We start from the raw sequence: 20,266 nt of genomic DNA on the forward strand, positions 1-20,266 counted from the left end.
CACAGCCAAAGTGAATGAACTCCATCAAAGCCAATGGTGGAGAAGCCCCCACCTCCACGGTATGGATAAGAGCCCTATGACATAGAATATTAGATGAATAACATCACCCATGTCTCAGCAACTGGACTCCATTTTGCATTAGGCCCTGATGCCATTTTTTGGTAGGCCCAAAAACCGCCACTCTGTGAGGCTGCAGCACTCGCGTCTCCAGTTTCACACAGAGGGGCCAAGTCATCAAAACGCCAGGCCAGCTCCGCATGAGCCTTGTTCCGACAGAAGTCTATCCGTTCCCTGTCCTCTCAATGTTGCTAATACCAAGTATCTTTTTCAAAGAATGTGCTATTCGAAGAGCGTGAGACAGTGCCAGGCCTCAGCACAATGGCAATGGCCATCCATCTCAACTAAACTGCCAGAGCACCCCTAACCCCTAACCCCTGACCCCACCAGACCAGAACCCACCATACTCCTTTGCCCCAACCCCTCAACTCTTTTCATGCAGATAAACATCTGTCCCCCTGGTTTGGACCCATCCAGAGGACCCACCACAGATCTAAAGCTTGCACAGTGGTATATCTTTCCAATAACAACACACGTCTGTTCGTATCATGGGGCACCAGGGAGGGTAGACAGTATATCAAACCCACAGGAGAGAAACTTGAGTGCAGGAACTTTTGGTATCAATGAAGCCCTGAATGTGGGGGTCGGCATGTCTATATAAAATTCCCGTTTCTCAAAGCATCCCTTTCATATGTTGTTCAGGTATCTGCCATTGCTCATGAATTACCGGTTCCTGTTGTGTAGCTTAGATTAGATGGAATATTTTGCCTGCATGACCAGACCTTCACTGCAGAGATGAACCCAGCTGACCCACGTGCACCAAGATCGACTGGGAAGCAGAGTCCACTTAGCGCCTGGCATCCCATATGGAGCAGGCTCAGCTATATGTACTCCACCAACTAGCAACATGACTTTTGCCTTATACGATATCGTCACTGATGATAGGTTTTCCCTTTTTAATGTGCTGCCTGTGTAAACTTTGGCAGAGCGCTCTCGGGCAGCATAGTTCTTTGCTGGCATATTGATATTATATAAACTTTGTTATCCTTGCAAAATATGTCTTGGTCTTTTCCCCTAACGGGGTGTATCATTATTGGGATACGTGTCTAGAGGGTGGTGCCTTCACAAGTAAAGGCAAAACTTTATGAGTTTGCCCTTTTGTATACTTCTTCGTAATGGTATTTCTTCAGGAACAGGGTTAGCCATTTCAAGAAAAACGTTTTCGTGGGTCTTATTCACAAGACACCAGAAGTTGCTGCTGGAGTTCTTCAAAAAACTTCCAGCATCAATTCTCCATCTCTTTGCAGTAATAGATGTTTATGGGCTATAGCCCAATTTTTATAGGACTGCTTCTCTTTTTTGATTAACGTTTTTTGTTCAATTTCGGACAATATCCCTGATTTCAAGGACCTATTTTCTTACGCATATGGGCTTTCCTTAACTGCAACCCCTTCACAAAAAAGTGTGGGCGGTGAGACCTAGAGGAAGCAATATTGTTGTCTTTACAAACAGACACCCTTTTATCTACAAATGATAGGAAACTGTCCACAGATAGAGTCCTGAGTTTATCAAAATGTGATGTGGAGTGCCAGAAATCTCATGTGAAATTACCAATTGTATCGAAACTTTTGGGATTCCAGCTAAATCGGTTCTTCTGGGAATTCACCATGAGATTTCTGCAGGACGGTTCCCCAAGGGATTTAATCGCCAAGCTGAAACGAAGAACCAGAATATCAGGATCACTATACACATTACTAATCACCATGAAGAAATCCAGTTCATAAAACAGGGTTTCTGGCAGAGCCATATAATCAATCCAATATGATGCATCTTTTCTGTGGCAGGCCATTTACAATTTGCAGCCCTCAGCCCTTCCAAAACTCTCTCCACTTCGAACCCTGGTGGGATTATCGCACATCATAATATTTTGGGGGTCCAAAACACCACCTAAAGATGTTGTAGGCAAAAGGCAATGGGAATTGAGGTCCCAACCAATATGACTTCCGACTCCACGTGTTCCCGTTTTGAGGTATTTGAGAATGTCATCCAAAACCCCCAAAAATGGGCCAGTTCATTATGAGTAGGGTGCCAGTGTACTTTGATCAGTAGTATATGTTTTCGTGTGGGGTGTACTCAACCTCTCTGTCAACAGCTAATACCCCGCTGAAGTCATTATGAGTAAGCCTTCTCTTCAAACCAACCGCATGCTTAATAGCTGTACAGAGACCCCCTGATGGGCTACCCCCATATGCTCTTGTTGCTCCCTGGGAGAAGGTGTGGTGACCATCCCAGATCAAATTCTTCATCGCAGATGTTTCCTGAAGACACACCATAGAGTGTTTTTAAGGTTTTTAGCCATGCTGGGTGTTGTGTTAATGTTCTGAAACCCCTGACATTCCACACCAAAAGTAGATTTTGCACCATGGGGTACCGTGCCAATACCTCAGGAACATCAGGGCGCAAACTAAAAGTCACGCTTACTCGCCCGGGAAGGGTGGGGCTCCCCAACAGACAGGGGTAGTCGTGTCCCCTAGAGGCTTCCACATTGGGATCATAAAAAATAAACGGTTTCCTTTCAGGCAGTCTCACGTAGTCTGAGGTTGCGCCCCTCCCCGAGTCCTCAATTTGTCTAGTAAGCCTCTTTTCCCAAGTCCCCAGTGATCTTCTACGTGAGGAATTGGGCAGGGTCTAATGTCAAAGCCCATGGTTTTAAATGATTCACCCTCCGTAATAACATTGAATACACAACTTTTGAAGGTACGTTTATCATGGCTGTGTCAAATCTTGGCTTATCATGGAATTTCACGTGCTCTATGTCCTTGGTAGAAATCAGGCACAGAGTAGGAATTTCATTAAGCACTGCAAGTATGTTACCGCGGTTCAGACCAGACCTGGACACAATCTAGGATCAAGAAGATATTCCAAGATCATGTACGATGAACACCTGTGGCCTGAGCCACTCTAGAGTTGGCCGGAGCCATGGGTTGATGGTCATGGTCATGGGTATTTTGGTACAAATTATTAATATTATCCCTTTAGTTCCCAATCTCCCCAGGGTCGTGCCTTGCCTCTCGGTCCCCACCTTCATTATTGACAGCCAATGAACATTCACTTTTCCTTCTCATGACAGGTTTAAGATTGTAAACATCGTTTTTCAATTTCATGATTGACATTTATCTGTAGGGTCTGTGTGGCTAGTATGAGGGGGATTCTGGGAGGATAACCCTTCTGAACTTACGTGACATATATGCTCACTCAACAATGGGGAACCCTCCAAACCCCAGTCGCCCCAACAAACTCTACATGAAGGCCACTTGGGATCCATCCCCTTTTGCTGCAACAAATCTGTTTCCCGCTCCATCCCATGTACTCACTGGTGAGCAATTTTTACATTTGCACAAGGGCAGTTGTGGATAGCTCTCTTCAACGCTCTTGTGGTTGATTCCCAACCTGCAATACCATGTCCTACACTTGGAGAAAATGCAGCCCCCAGTGTAGTGTCATTGTGTTTAGTAGTCCTGGGGTCGGATGTCCCAGTTGTTTTTTCAGCCACTTCCCCCACCCATTACCATGATGGAAATAACAAGTTACCCACTCCTCCCAGTAGGGTTCTTTTTCCACTTGGGGTGCCGGTGTCCTGAGGCTATTTACCCAGTGGAGATGTTCAGTCGGGACTAAGGTTTCCGAACTAGGTTTTTTATCCATTTGAACCACTTCCTGACGAAGACCCAACCCTTTGGGTTGTGAGACCATTTGGGTACTTTCGTCTCAGCTGGACCCTCACCCTATTCCTGCCGTAGATGTAGATTTTGATGACTTTAGTTTCCCCAAAGGCCCTTGGGTGTTACACCAACCAGCCTCACAGGCCCAGAGTTATCAACTATCCCCACGCCCATGTCCTCCACCAGGGGCCTGGTCTAAGTAAAAGCATCGCTTTTTATCAACCTACAATCCTGTCCGAATCTATGACCACTTCCGTGCTCGTTGCTGATATTTGTTTGTGTTTTAAAGTCTTTTTAGATTCACACAAAGTTGTGGTTTATTTTGCCTCCTGTGTCGTTTTTTCTGTGAGGTGCACAGTGTTAAGGAATTTACGGGAACCTGATTGAACGTTCTTAGTATTTCTTTTTTGATCAGTTCACAACCTTTTCTCAACTCTTATTTTCGCCAAATTCCGCTTAGCTGTTCCTGAAGGACCCTAGAGATTGTTCACATCCGGCATTATGGTTTGGGAGCCTTCTTTTTTGTTCCAGGACCTCCACGAGCTGGATTTCAGTGGCCCCTTCCTTGGCACCCAGCATCCCCACACAATCGTGTTTTCAGGTGTAGTTACGCTCGGTAAAAGTAGGTTGTTTCATGTGAATCCTTATGTACACAGACAGTCTTGAAAGGAAGTAGTCTGTAACCCCATTTGCTCTAGTTTCAACTCGATTTCACTCAGGCAAATGGTGTGAGCTCTGACCTCCTCCCAAATGTTATAATGTACTTTCACAAATGAGCTCAGAACTACATTCAGTGCCAAAACTGTGAGTGAGGTAAGGCATATCCTTTCGTCAGCCTCCCTTAGAGTATGCTGAAGTTTGGAATATAACTCTGGCAAGGAAGCACAACAGGCACAGCTGGATGTCTTGTGTACTTTTTCTATAATAGCTATTAAATGCCACGGGGAGCCCATGACTGAGGTGTCGCACATCTGTTGCACCAGGCTCTCACTGCCAGTCTGAGGACTTGGTTCGAATTCACCCCATGGCAACAACGAAGTGTTGACAGTGTAAAATAACTCAATCATACTGGTGTCATGTACATGAGAGCAATCCACAGTGGCTGTTTCACGTGTTACTGGTAATGCTCTTATTTCGGTTTTCGCCTTTGCTATGGGAAAAAAAAGTTTGTAATTCTTTGCCCCGCTATTGGGGATGCACATGAAATGTCAGTTAGGTCCCTCCCACCAGGAGAGTGCACTGGGCCATTGCAACAGTTTTGATTTTTTGTCTGTCGTCTACTGCAGCCTTTTTGGGTTTTCTCAGGTATTTTTTGTGTAGGTTCTGCATTATTTCAGGAGCCATTTCATCCCCAGAATATAAACCCCTTCCAACCCTCATATCTCAAGGCATTTCAAGCTCTGCAGGGACGTTAGTTTCCCCACCATTACCCCAGGTCATGTCCATGTTTGACAACAATCTTTGGCTTCTCAGCCCAGGGTGGCGTATGGGAGGGTGCTCATGTTTTCCCACAGGGAGAAAGTGGCAAATACCAAATACCCTGAGTTTTGTCATTGGTTGGCGTTCTACACCCTTCCCCAACTTTCCCGGATGCATATGGTCGGGTGAGTGTTCCAAGAAGCCCTTAGGGGCCGTAGAGGATACCACCATCACCAATTCCAATGCTGACCTCCCTCTTCTGCTCCAGCTGCTTACCACTTGTGGCTTTCCAATTCAGCTGAGCTCCGCTCCCAAAATCCCATCACGCGGTAGAGGAAGATATGGCGCCTATTCACTTATGCCTCCCGTGGGTCATTTAACCTGCTCTCGCAATAACGTTCTGTTTACAGCAACAAGGAGCCATCAGTGCTCAGCACTTACACTGCTTATTGTGAGGTGGGGGCTTCCAAGCCACTAGACCCGCAGTTGCCACTCATTAAACGCAAACACCAGCAGTGTTAGTGTAATGTCAGTAAATTTCAATCCAATGTCAATAAATACAAGTAAGTCTGTAACATAGCACAGGCAGATACACAAACAAGTAGCAAGTTATAGTTAATTTTTGATAATGATTTGACCTGTGGGTTTAAGACTTTTGTGGTGGCAAGTATTTCAATCAAGGCATACAGCAGGTTAGATGATACTTTCTGTCAGTGAGGTAGAGTGGCCAATCTCGCCCTAGCAATGCATGGAAAACTCTCTGCAGTAATGCTGCTTGTCTGCCGGGTGTCTGCTAGAGGCTTCTCAGGCTGCAACTCTGGTTCCAACTCTGCGAACGCTCTGCGTTCAGGATGAGCTTTTGAGTAAAAGCTCTGCCCAGAAGGAAAATTAAGAAAACACGGCAGATAATGCTCCCACTGCTCAGACTGCAACTCAGCTTCCAACTCTGCTTCCAACCAGGAAGAGTTGCACAAACCTCTGTGGTGCATGTTAGGTAGTACAGTAATGTTGGAGAATTCATCCAACACCCTAAACATGCACAAAATTACAAGCTGAGAAGGTCACAGTGACTTTAGGCACAAAGTGTAGAAGTGAGCAGCCCCACGCAAAGGACTTTCTTCTGTAGGCCCAATAAAGCACTAGAAGCCATGCTTCAGTGGGCCATAATGCATATCCTCATATCTCAACATAACCATGTGTCCTTAAATAGGCACAGCAGCATTTTAACATTAGTTAGGGAAACATAGAAGAGAATTCATAATGATAATGAATAACAGTAATCCCCCACCCACATTAATTAAATCAACAGTACATGTAGGCCCTCCCCGAGACATAGTTAGCCATCTCACAAGCATACAAATCTTCAACCCCTCTGCGAGAATATTAGTCAGACCCTTGAAAAGAGATGCACACATCCCAAATTTCAACTTCCTAGAGCAGAAGAGTAAATGCCATGCAGTGATTGTTTAAAGCAGGGGGGGTGAGCAGCTTCCTAGGCCTGAGGTGTGGTAATGAGGTCACGAAAGAGCAACAAAGAAAGATATCAGACCCCAGAGCTAAAAGACAAAATACTGCACTCTGATTGGTAAAAATGTAACAGCCTAGCTGAGTTCCCAATCCTGTGTGCAAAAGTGATATAACAATTTATGTTCCTAGGCAGTACATCAAAACATATCATAATGAAGGTCACAAGTTGGAAAGAACCGAACGATGAGCAGTGAGGGATATGCTTCTTGAGACAGAATGATCAAGGTACAACATTGCCCTCTGTAGGATAATTCACACTAACGGAGTTCCAACTGCTAAAAGCAAAAGTAATGCAAAATACCATTACCCATGAAATCAAAGTAACTATTAATTAGTGGTTTTGATGGAAACTGATGAAGAATCTTCACAGCACATACATAATAGCAGCGCAAGAAAATGTATAAGACTGATTTTTACATAGACACATATATATAAATCCACATTCATGTCATTACAAGAGAACTAAGTTTTGCAAGCATCTAAGTCCCACCGCATAAGGCCAGAGGCAGGACAGATGAAATCATGAGAAACAAAGAAGAAACAAGTAATGTTTCCAGCAACGAGTTGTAAAGTTGAACTGACAATGTACAGTTCACGATGGTGAGAGAGGTAAAACGGTGCAACAGATTAGGTCAATGGGAACAGATGTAAAAGTTATAATTACAAAGTCACACTGTCACACCTCACATAGGGATTGGTTGAAATGTACTTAGTCATTCACTCCACACATACTCCTCCTGGAGCAATCAATTGCAAGTCATGTTGGAATGATACAAGCTTAAACGAGAGTTATCCAAACAGCACCACGTGAAAGGAGAGGACCTCCATGCACATGATCTCACAACTTGATATTTAATACAGTCACAAGGTTAGCATAGACCAATAGAGTTAGAAAATGTATGGTAGCACCCATAGTGCGAATGACGATGCCCAATCAGCGACTTGGAAAACGTGAACAAATCTTTAACATTTGTTGTCGTTTCTCTTCTGTATTAGCTATAAAGCTAGCTATATTTTGTTGAATTACTGAATGTCTTTTTAGATGATTCCCTGCCTGGGATGTTACAATACATTTTTGTTTTTCTCATATCCCATGCATACTTTTTTGGCTCTTTTGGATTGAGTGAGTGATGTTTTTAGTCATGTGGTCTGTTTTGCCTTGCTTTATTTTATTTTTATTAGGAATTGAAGAGGACTCCCGTAGTGAGGAGCTATGATGTCACATAATTTCAGAAAATGGTTAGTGAAGTGTACACAACCTTCAGTAAAGTAGGGAGGGCGGAGCTGCTTTAGAAATAAGAGTGGGGTGTCCTGCACTAGTGAGGACTGTACCATCTGCCTGTGGTGAGGGGTATGGAGGCACAGAGAAGACAAATACAATTGTGTGAATAATAATGATTTTACCTTGCAGTGTACATAAATTACAGGCCCTGCTGGTAGCGGCTTTGTAATTATGGTTAAGTTGCTCAACTCATAGAAAGAGGGCTTTTTGGTCAGCTTATAACTTCGCTCCCCCACCCCCGGACAAATCTTCACCAAACTTAAAAAAAAAAAGTATATGGGCCCATCAGAATGATTCTGTGATGATTGGTGCGGTTTCATCAAGGAGGAAAGTTATAAGGTGGGTCCCAACATTTGTGAAAATCCTCATAGACGCAATGGAAACACATTTTTCTCATGCCTACACTCCAAACCGCAGGATAGAACTTCACCAAATTTGGCCAGGAGTGGCAGCTTGATCACAAAAGCATGCTTGTATAAATGTGGTGTGCATCTTCCAGTAGTTTTTTAGAAACATCCAAAAGGTAGGTACAAACAATTGCTGATATCTGGGTCCAGTCCGCAGACTCACTTCCCTACTGGGTCCGTGGACACCCCCTTGGGCAAATCAGGGTTGGGCTTGATGTCCGCGGACATCGGACATGCCAGCTGATGAGATGGTGAAAATCGCAGGGTGCGTCATATTTCTTGAAACAGTTGCAATGTTGGATCAGCAGACAGTCATCGGTGTTCGTGGATGGCACAGTAGGGCAAACGTCTGGAAAACACATATATGGGGATTGGTGGTAAAGAGAGAGTTAAAAAGGGTGGGGGGTGAAATAAAGATGATGCAGGGCTGTTTTTGGTGGAAAAAAGGGCGTGCAGGTGCCATGGTAGTCAACGGACACCGCGGTAGTCTGCAGGGAGTGCTGTGAATGAACCGTTTGGGAAACACATTTGGGATTATTTGATGGCTGAAAATAGGGCATGGAAAGGGTAGGCAGAGTGGAATAAAGATGATATGGAGTTGTTTTAATAGGTGAACAAAGGGTTTGCAGATGCCGCCGAGTCCGCAGTCAATTTTGTTGTCCGCGGACATCATTTCAATTGCAGGGGGTTTAGGGTGAGTTTTGTATTTTTTTAAGGTGTGTTGTACATACTTGTTATTTGGTTTAATTATATTGTGGTGATTGTGGCCAGTGACCAAATTCTTGGGAGCATGGCCTTAGGACATGTCCCCAGGATTTTGAGCACTGGCCTCACACACTATTGTGATATTTTGTTAGTAATTAGAGCTAATGTAGTGGGATTATACAGTATTTGTAACTTGGTGGAATTATATAATTGAAGTGTGTGGTATTTATAATTGTAGTATAATTGAGAATAGTGCTTATGGAATATATATTTGTTTATACTTGTATGGTTACTTAGTTACATACAGTAATAAAGCTGACATCTCTGGTTCTTTTTCTGTGAAAAACACTGTATATATAACACTATAATTTGTTAAGCAGGATAGGTTGAAAGCTTCAATTGCACAGCATTTTACATACACATTTACTTTTGTTGACCTCATAAACAGTACATTCTATGTACTATGTTTTGTATAAGATTAGTGTGTGCTACACCGGTGTTGTACTGACATGAAATAATAATTGGGCAAAACAATCCATAGAGGATTAAAAATATGTATTATAGTTATGCGAGTGCAAGTGTGATAGTATGTTTGCTTGAAGTGTGTTGTAATTAAGGGAATGTTTAAAGTCATAATATCCCACTTGGCGTATTCTAACTACATTAGACTTTACATGACGTTTTTTAGTAACAAGATTTGTGATGGCGTATTTAAAGTGTATTATAATGAATGGCATTTTTGAAGTAGATACGTTTTGGCATATTCTAACTATCTTGATTTTTAAAAGTAGTATTGGAGCATTATAAACATACTTAGATACCTGTTGGCATATTCTATCTGTTCATTGTGCTACAGTTTAGTGAGTACACTTGGGATGAAGGAATATTAAGTAGGCATTTGTTAGATTTGCTGGTAAGCTATGTTTTGGAGAAACAGAGGTCTTGTTACATTCAAACCAACCACTTATGCTTTTGATATATGCAGTACAGTGCCCTGAAGTAGTTAGAGCACCAGTGTGGTATATCATGGCTACTGCTGTGAAGGTTCCTTTGCCAAGAGATACTTGGTCTTGGTTAAAGCTAGTGTGTTTACAGTTATTTTTGGTACCATCTGCATTGTAACTTAGAAGCATTAGCAGTATTAGTATGACATATTGGCTATATGAGTTTATTTGTATGCTGGAACGATTGTTTGAATTGCTAAAAGGGCATAATTTGCCATCATTTTCATTCTGTAGAAGCTGGTGAAATGGAATGGATTCACAATTTGGTATGGATACATATACACATCGTTCATTAGGGATGTGCTCTTGTGAAACATGGTTGCATGTATGTTTCCATGTGTATGAAATCTGAAAGATTTCATTTATAGGGATGCTTTTTGTGTCCAGTACTTGTAGTAAGTACAATAGGAATCTGTGTGGATCTTCCTGTGTGTTTATGGTAAATTATACCATTCCTGCACTGTAGTCCAATTCTTGCCTTATACCTTTGTGGCATTTCTATGAAGGATGAGCATTTGCAAACACAACTGGTTTGAGACGTTTAAATAAATGTTCTGAACGATTGGTGGCAATTGGAAGAGAGGATTGATTGTTACATTTGCATAGCATTTTACTTCAATTGTGATGCTGAATTGAAACTGACCAGAGAGTTGTGTCTCTGCATCATTTGATGGGCCTGCAGATTTCTTTTGAAAAGCAATATTTGTGTTTTTATCCTACAATGGACATGCGATTCAGTTTGTACTAGACAGTGTTGTGGTTGTTTTATTTGATAGAGAAGCAGTTGGTCATTTTTCCTTTAGCAGTATTGCTGGGAGATCTATTATAGCCTTTGTTTGTTTTACTTCTATATTTAAAGTTTTTATTTTTTTAGGTACAATGCACATAGCCGGTTGTATTCTAGGAAGCAAGGAATGTCAGCGTTGACTTTGTTTGCATCAACTTTAACTAGGTATAGACCATTTAGTGCACAGAGAGGTTGAAGTGCTACATAGCTCATACCTTCTTTAAAGCTTTGCTGTCAATGTCAATGAATGTGTGATCTAGGGTTAGACCTTGCGATTTGTGAATAGTGACAGCATATGCAAGATATAGTGATAATGTTTCCCTGGGTACGTACATGTCTTTACAAAAGAAGGAAGCATGTTATTGTGCAGCCAATTAATTTTACTTCTGCAAGTTTGTCAACGTGGATGTTGACAAACTAAATGTTGTTGTCATGTGCATATGTTTGGAAGCCTGAAACTGTAACAATTGCTCCATTGACTAAAACGTGTTCTACGTCAAGGTTACGTTATTAAAATTACTCTGCAGTTTAGACACAAAGTTGATAATTTCTCCGATCCAGCTGTGTTGGATATACATTTTTCTAAGCTATTTAGTCATGCTGCTGCTTGTTGACATATAGGGAGTGTCATGACGTGCACTTCTAGTTTGTCTGTGTAGCTGATAGGCAGTATGGGTTGCATTTATTTTTTAACTTTGTCTCATTGAGCTGACTAAAGCTTGCAAAGGTTGTCATGAAGGATATGCATTTTATATTTTGGTAAATTCATTGTTACATGACATCAGGAGCAGATGTGTTTCATCCATATAGCTCATGGATCAGTTTACTATTTAAGATGGATTGTGCATCTTTAGTAAGCATACCAGTTCTAATGCTTTTTAAAATGTGAGCATAGGTGAGGTCTGCAGACTGATGCATGTTTTAGTTAGTTCTCTGTAGTAAAAATGGTGCCAGAGATTTACATTTCCAATGCTGCCAAGTGTCTTACGGCATTCTTTGTGTCCTAATGTTTGAAAATAGGTCAACCTTTTACTGGTGTTAACTGTAGAACGTCTCTGAAAACAATAACGTGTTTTTCCTCCAAAAAGATCTTCGTAGTCTGTTTTTAGGACTTCTTGCATTTTGAGGTGTATTAAAGCCAACATGAGTTTGGAAATGATGCTTACCTCATCTATCAGGAGCACTTTAATTTGTTTCAGTATTCTGCATACATCAGTAGCAGCTTCTGCTGATAATATGTAGTATTCTTATTTGTTTGGTGTTCTCCTTGGACGAGCAGTAGTCAGTGTAAAGTTACACCTCATATGTTGTAGGCATCTAAACCTGTGGGGCTGCTACAAAAGCAGAAAGCTTGTTGTTTAAGTTTTGTAGAAATGTGCTGATCATTTTAATTAAGAATGTTTTACCAGAACCAGCTTCACCACTTACATACAGGAGCAGAGGTTTGTAATTTTTACAGCTGCAAGTTGTAGTTCCATGTTTAAAACCATGTTCAATTTATTCAGTGACGTCCAGCTAAATGGTGAGTTGTTAATCATTTAGCTGTGATTTAAGCACTGACAAGTCTTCTTCGAATTGTTTAGATTGATACATGGTATGTTCCACCTCAGTCATGGCTAATTCTGCTTAATTTAGAATGAGTGGTTCTCCAAGTGGTTCTTGGCTTCCTGTAAGGGAAGGTTAACTGCTCTCATGAGTGCCTTTATCTAGTTGAGCTTCAATTTCTTCCTCTTGTTGGCGTTCATTGTCCAATATTTCTTTGTATTGTTTAAAATTGACATTTGTGATACTGCTTTATTTTGCTTTGAATGCTGCATCAAAGGACTCATAGGGCCTCATTACAAATCGCCCGGTATGGAAACAACGGTGGCGGTAAACCCGCCGCCACCGTTGTTTACATGCCGGGCAATCACAACTCCTGCAGGCGGGAGGTGATGTTCCCGCCAGGTCTGACCTGGCGGGTTTAACACAGCCCACCTGCAGGCGGACAAGGAAACACCGGAAGCATTACAAGATGCTGCCGGCGTTTCCATGATCACCATTCCCATTTAGTCCCATAGGACTCAATGGGAATGGGGATTAACACCATTCCGCCTCCGTGATTCCCAGAAAACCGGGGTTGTAATGCCCCGGTAATTCCGGGAATCACGGAGGCAGAATGGTAATACGAGTCCGGCAGTAACAAGGTGGTTTTACTGCCTCGGTTACCGCCTGACTCGTAATGAGGCCCATAGTAACCTAATAATTCTTCTTCTTTTCTCCATGGTTTAAAAAGTTGCAATAGGGCCATGTAATAATGTTCTCTATGTTGTGGACATTTAAACGTTAACTTTATATGATTAAATAGGTTGGGTTTGGTAAGTTTCACTAGACTTCCTTCAAAAGTTGAGAATATCTTCTTGTCTGACATTGTTTTTGTAGTAGTAGTTTTGGGATATGTCATGCAGGCACATGTTTTCCAAAGCAGTACTTCAGTTTGGGTAATATTTGTCAAATACATTGTTTTTTAAAATGTCCTGGCTGATGGGATTATTTGTGGCTATTGTTTCTATCTCTTGGTAGGATTTTAGTATGCTTTTTCGGGATGAAGCTGGACCAAGGTGTAGCAACACAATATGTTTAGATTTTCCATATAAGTGTGTACCTGTTAAATGGTCTGCAGCTTCGTAGCACCCACCCACATTCTGTATGGGAGAGCATTATTATACCGAAGCATCACAATTTTTGTGACAGTGTTTTGCCAGATGATATGTCATCCCAGAGATCTTTTAGCTCTGTTTTCTTCTCTTTGGTGAGAAAAGCTGTAACATACCTTACAACTGCAGTGGAATTGTCTGCAATGAATTGTATGTCTATGTTTACATTCCACATTTGGATGATAGCTTCCCCCTGGATCTCTCTCAGTCGGGCTCAGATCCCTCTTGACTGTCAATACTCAGGTGATTCTTCACCCCTGGATCTCCCTTGGCCTGGCTCGGACCTCTTTTGACTGCTAGTACTTGGGTGATAGCTACATCTCTGGCATCCATGTTTCAGGTTCACTCTTTCTGTTCCTTAAATTTGCTTTCACTTTTCTTAATCTTGTGGTGGCAACTTTTCACCCTCTGGCATGCTCTGACCCCTCTCGATTCTTAGCCTCCCCTCACTGGGTTTACTGTGACTCTCAATCAGGGTGATAACGGGTCACCTCTGGGTTCCTCTCTTCTGGGTGCTGACCCCTCTTTACATTCAATGTTCTCTAGTTAAACCATTAAATGTTTTGGGGATTCACTTCCCTTTCTTTCACAGTACTTGTACATCAAAGTCTTTCGATTGTACAGGGATTTTGCTTGACCATCTTTATGGCCACATAGACCTATTTTGCTGAAGCTCCTATGGTCTTCTGGTACTTGTAGTTTTTCTTCAGATGGGGATTGACCAGAGTCTCTTGAGTTTAGCTCCCATGTGTTGCCGGATTCCTTCTGCCGCTGGTCTCCCCTTATCACTTTACAGTTCCTTCACAGTTCTTATATTTCCGTTCATTAATCTTGGTTCAACTTGCCACTCTTGCGATTCTCTCTCAACACGGCCCGGTTCTTATCGGTTCTCCCTCAACTCACCGGCTGTGAGGAACCGCTTGGCTTTTGGGTTCTCTGGAGTTAAGGCCGGTACCATGGGCACAGGAGCTTCCCTTGCTCCTGCTTATTGACATGGGCTTGCCCCGTGTACTGTTCACATCTGCTGTAGAACACTTGTGCTATTGTTTGTGGTCTTAGGCTCACTTCCATGAAGGCTCCGCGGGTCTGAGACAAAAAGGGCAAGGTCACTTCTCTCTTCGCCACCCGCTCGATTCCTGCTGCCTTTCTCCATCTCATGAAATGCCAGGTGGTAGCCATCTCATTGCTTGTACTGTGCTCTCTGGCTCCACCTTTTATCCCTGTGGGGAAAGGAAAGGGCCATCAGGTGTGCATGATTCTGATCAATTGCCTGACTTTGCCTGACCCTTCTATTGGGACATGTCAGGTAAACGGCTTTGGTGTAAGTCCACTGTCCTTTGTGTTGTGCGAAGGCGTTAGAGTTAGAAAAGGGGGTGGGCAGTGGTTTGGAATGTCCTGAGTGAGAGTATGGTGAAATGTTATTAAAGGAAGGGAAATACCGTGTCTCACCCGTCAGTGTCCCACTCCCACCCCCCTCTCGAGAACACCCCTTCCATGTGATTCTCCCTCATTAGTGGTGGGGTTGCCTGGGGAGGAGAGATGGCCATGACAGATGCCATTAATGTCAGATTAGGTCTCCAAGAAGGTCTCCAAAACAGATCTGCAAAGCATGTGCTCTCTCCTGGTAAAAACAAAGAGCTGATGAATGGAAGGTTTCGCATGAATCTTAACCTCTGCCAGATTGAGAATGAGGAAAAGTAATAGGTGGGTCGCATCAGTGGAGCCGCAAGACTGTCCATGGACTACAGAGTCAAAAATAGACCCTGGAAAGTTGTAAAAAGTTGCCAGATCACCCAAGGATGGGTCTAGGTGCTCGGGAATGGTACACTTTTGACTCGAAACACTGTCGATTGGCAGAAAATGCAGTTTTAGTCTGGGCCCAGAGCACGGACACCATCTGTAGTCAGGCCATCACACCTCATGGGCGCGGTTACATGATGACGTCCGGGGACTTCTGCAGTGCTGACGTCCATCTGCAGACAAGCATCGGAGAGAGATGCAATTCACATGTGCGTGACTGTCCGTAGAACTGGTGCATTGTCCGCGGACTAATTAAAAGTGCATAATGCGAGAACGGACAGGTCCGTACACAGCGCGTTGTCCGTGGACACCACCATTTTGTAAACCGAACACCCGAACAGACGTACTGTCGGCAGACTATGAATTGGGTTTAAAAATAAAATATGATAGAACAATATACAAGATATTTATAGTACAAAAAATAAATGTATTTATGAAAGTGATGGAGTATCGGAATGGGAAAAAAATGAGAGGATTTAGAATTTTTGTACAATAAGGATCAGTAGATGAAGGGATGGAAGTTTCATCAAAGCGTCTTTTATTTAAATTTTGGGAATTTGATGGGACTGATTGCTGGGGACAAGGGTGACAGGTGCAAGAAGGACAGTGATAATGAACATTTTTAATAACATGATTTTTAACATAATTTAAAAGTTCCTTAAAGTCATTACTAAGTGTATTCAATGTTGCAGACAACATCACGATTTCATTATGCACAGTTGGGTATAAGGCTTCTCTTTGTGATTCTTGGGATTCTCCATAATTAAATTGGGGTGTCGTTTCTTCATTTGAACGATGTACTATAAGAAAAAAAGAAATTGTTATTTCACGGAGGTCTCTACAAATTACATTATTTGTTTATATTTAAAGATGTATTGTTTACCATTGTTTTTGAATAAGCGCCTTGTGTACTTCTCTATGAACAGTTGTACTGAACTGATAATATGAGGTGTACATTTATGGTTTATGCTTGGTGCTTTTAATTATATTGCGTTATAAATTAAAATTAAATTGTACATTTTGAAATAATCGTATGTACCAAAAGGTATATTTGCAGCAGTACATATAAGTGATGTTGTTTTATGTATATCTGTTTGTTGATTAATTGGTAGAATATTTTCATTTGTACGCTGTGCTTTTGGACTTTGAGAATGGTACCTTCTGTCCGCAGACTACCGCACTATCCATGGACTCTATAGCTGCTACATTGTAGGTGAGCATGATGTAAGGAACTTGTAGCAAATTAAGGAATTCAGGAATTTGGACTGTCTCACATCCATGAAGTAACCGTGACAGACCCTGCTTAGCTTCAATTCGAGGAAGGATCCAGCCCCCTCAGGCCATGTTGCTCTAAGTGGCCTTGTATCGTGATCTCATGCATTAGGGAATGTAATAAATGTTGGGCTGTTCCTTCTCTTGTTTTGAAGCTAAGTAGGGTCAGTCTTGGTTAGTGCATGGGAAACCAGTAGCTATGCAAATATCTATATGTGTTGTATTATGTATAAGAGATTGCAGGCTTTGAGAAATCACAATGTTTTCGGCAATGCATGGTGACATTAAATTATTTGCAGAGGATCACACACTTTGGTTAAGCAGCATGATACAAGCCCCTTCTTTCATGGCTGGTCTCTTCGTGACTGTTGTGATACATCGGACGACCCAAACTAACTACATTTGTGCACCACAGAAAAAGGAAAAAAATGACCAGCTGCAAGAATAACACATGCCCAGGTACCTTTGCCACCATAGCAAAAATCAAAAACTGGCACCATGAATATATGCACAGTAAGGAGACGTACATCTTAAAGTGAAATATACAAATGTAGTTCAATAGACCTACTACTTAGACAAAAGTGTGCATACAAAATAGCATTGGACTTTTAAAAAAGTAATGAACACCAGAAAAATAACCTGAGAGAGGAAATCTTCCAATACATATGCTGGCAAAGAATGAAACATGCTCACCTTTTAAACCCAGCAATCTGTCGGGAAATAATCTACAGAAAAATAAATCTCAATATCAAACAAGTGTTGTGGTCTTTTGGGTAAGCATCTGCACTGGAAACATGACAATCCTAGTACAATTCTGGTAGTCAAATACTTGAGCAAGGTTGCCTACCACAAACACACCCAAGGGGTTTCAATGTCCATCCACAGGTATCCTTTCCTTGTGCCCTGAAAAGCAGCCACAATCAAAGGAAAATAACTGAACCAGTGTCAAGGATATCAAAATCTCTTGCCACATCATGGGCAAATACCCATGACTTACTTGCCCTCTAATCTTTTGCCCTCCGCACCTGCATGTCTGATACTGATAATACTCTGCTTTATAAAGATAACTTGAAAAGTACACATAGCATAGTGTCACTCACATATATAAATCCTTATAGAACAATGTTAGGCAAAACGTGTACAAGTGTGGCATTATTCCCCGCCCCCCCCCCCTCTGGACTGGGTGGCTACAAATACCAGAATGCAATTCAGCAAAAGGAAAAAAATGGTCTCTGAGTGCAAAACCTTCTAGGACTGACAGTAGCACGGTGTAAAAAAAATGATGTGGATGCCATGTGTTATGATATATTTAAAACTAAGTAAACACACAGCATTCCGGACTGTGGACTGTCTCCTATCCATGCAGTAACCGGGGGTGGTCTTGTAAGGTAGGCTTATTTATTAGGCAACATGGCCTTAGGGGGCTGACCCTTTTTTCACTTTGAAGCTAAGCAGGGGTTTCCCTAGTTACTGCATGGATGGGAAACCCACAGTAGCTGTAAAAATATCTATTTTTTATTATTGACTTGGAGACTACGAATACTAGAATGCAAATCAGAAAAAGGCAAACAAATGGTCTCTGAGTGCAAAACATTCAAGGACTGACAGTAGCATGGTTTTTAAAAAAAAAAACACTTGTGAACGCCAATCCAGTTTCCAATCCATGCAGTAGCTGGGACTGGGACTGACCCTCCGTAGCTGCAAAGCAAAGAAAGGGCCAGCCTGTTTCTCTAAGTGGTCTTGTAAATTTGGCTCATTCATCAGCCAGCATGGCCTTCGTGGGTTGGCCCCTTCCTCATTTTGAAACTGTCCTGGTTACTGAATGGATGGGAGGCCTGGGTGGATATTGTGTCACTGGCTTTCACCCCCAATTACACTATAGCTGTAAAAAAAAACCTCTAGCTGCTGTTATGGAAGTACACGTACCTTTGGCTATCTGTGGTCCTTTACAGACTCGAATATTGGAAAAGCAGCAAAAAAAAAGAATGCTTTCTGGCCCTCACCAAGTGTCCCTTCATCTGTGCCCACTCCCCAGATTGCCTCCTGCCCTCTACCTTTCCTCTCACAACACACGTTGTTTCTGTGATGCAGTTTGATTTGAGTTGTCAGCTATTCAAGTCTATAGCTGCTGCCACAGAAAGCGTTCCTTTGCAAACTCAGTCCCTAGACCCCCTTCAAATACCAAATTTCACTTGGTGCCCTCTAGCCACCCCCACCACTTAACTATTGTCATTTGAAATTGTTTGAACCTGCAAACAACTTTTTAACTACTTTTTATTTCCCGTTATCCTCGGCTATAGCCGTGGTTATCTCTCTCATCAAGAGACAAATGAGATGGCTGTCGTTTCATTTCTAAAAAACCCTGGTTTTGCTAATTTACCCAAGATATAGCTATCTGAACAGTTGTTTGGGCTGTGCGCTTTGGCAAAAATTGACCTTGTTTGTCTATGGGAAAATGAATGGGAAATAGGCCGCAACTTTGGAACAAAAAGGTTTTGTCTTCCTAGTAACTTTTTTATTTTATACAGATCTTTACGAAACTCTGCAGTCTGGGGTCAGGGGATGGAGGAGGCGAGCCCTTAATCACTTACAAAGTTCAGTCAAATCCGTTACTCAAATCAAAAGTTATTAACAATAGCACTTTAAGGGGTTATATATATTCAGTGAAAACACTTTGTTAAAGGGACATTACAGTTAAGTTTCATTCATAAAAACATATGAAATCTTTTGGTGAACAACATCCATGGGATACCCTTCTGGCACCCATGGGTGGAGGTACACCATTGTACCCCTTATATGTGTTTTGGGCACCTGTGTGTTACCCACAGAGCAGGGTATGAGCTGGTGGCAGCTACATGCTGACTTAGCAGTGGCTAAGAGTATCCTCCATTTTGAGATAGCCAGACCCTGCCATAGGAATCAATGGATTCCTGCACAAAGGCAAGATGGCCCTTGTGGCCTCTTGGCTTCTGTTTCCTTTTACTTTGTTTCACAAAGTCCTGGGAAGCCTTGTCTCTGTTCCCTTCTTCCTGAGTGACTGTTGGGTGGAAACACCATATATGTCTCTGTTCCCTTTCCTCCTGACTGGCTGTTGCGTGGAAATACAATACATGGTTCTGGGGCTGCCTCCTTTCAGACTGACTGGAGCCTTCCCATTGGCTGTGTGTTGTGGATACACTCTACGGGTGGGACCTGTATGAATGGAGTCTGAAGAGATCTCACATTTTGTGCAGTGGTTGTCTGGTTTCCGTGTGTGTGACACATTTAATGAGACAGCCCTGACTGAAACTGACATGAATGCAGTGTTGTGTGCTAAAAGGCTGGGTACTTACCCCAATCCACATTCTTTGTTATGAATGTCTGGGTGGAGTGAATGGCCTGAATGCCTGTGAACCTGATTGGCTACCCGCCTGCATGAATGCCCTTCTGCATGATTGGCTAACCTAGACTGGCTCAGTCAGAGTGGATGGGGAACAGATGTGTGTATCTGGGGACCTCTCACTTACCAATTTGTTCAGAAGCTGACGCTGAAGCAAGAAGAAGTTGTTTCTTGAAGCCCAGCTGGTGGAGAAGTCTGCTGCTTCATTT

This window comes from Ambystoma mexicanum, chromosome 4p (assembly GCF_040938575.1).
Source record: "Ambystoma mexicanum isolate Mex_15411 chromosome 4p, UKY_AmexF1_1, whole genome shotgun sequence".
Classification (NCBI taxonomy): domain Eukaryota; kingdom Metazoa; phylum Chordata; class Amphibia; order Caudata; family Ambystomatidae; genus Ambystoma; species Ambystoma mexicanum.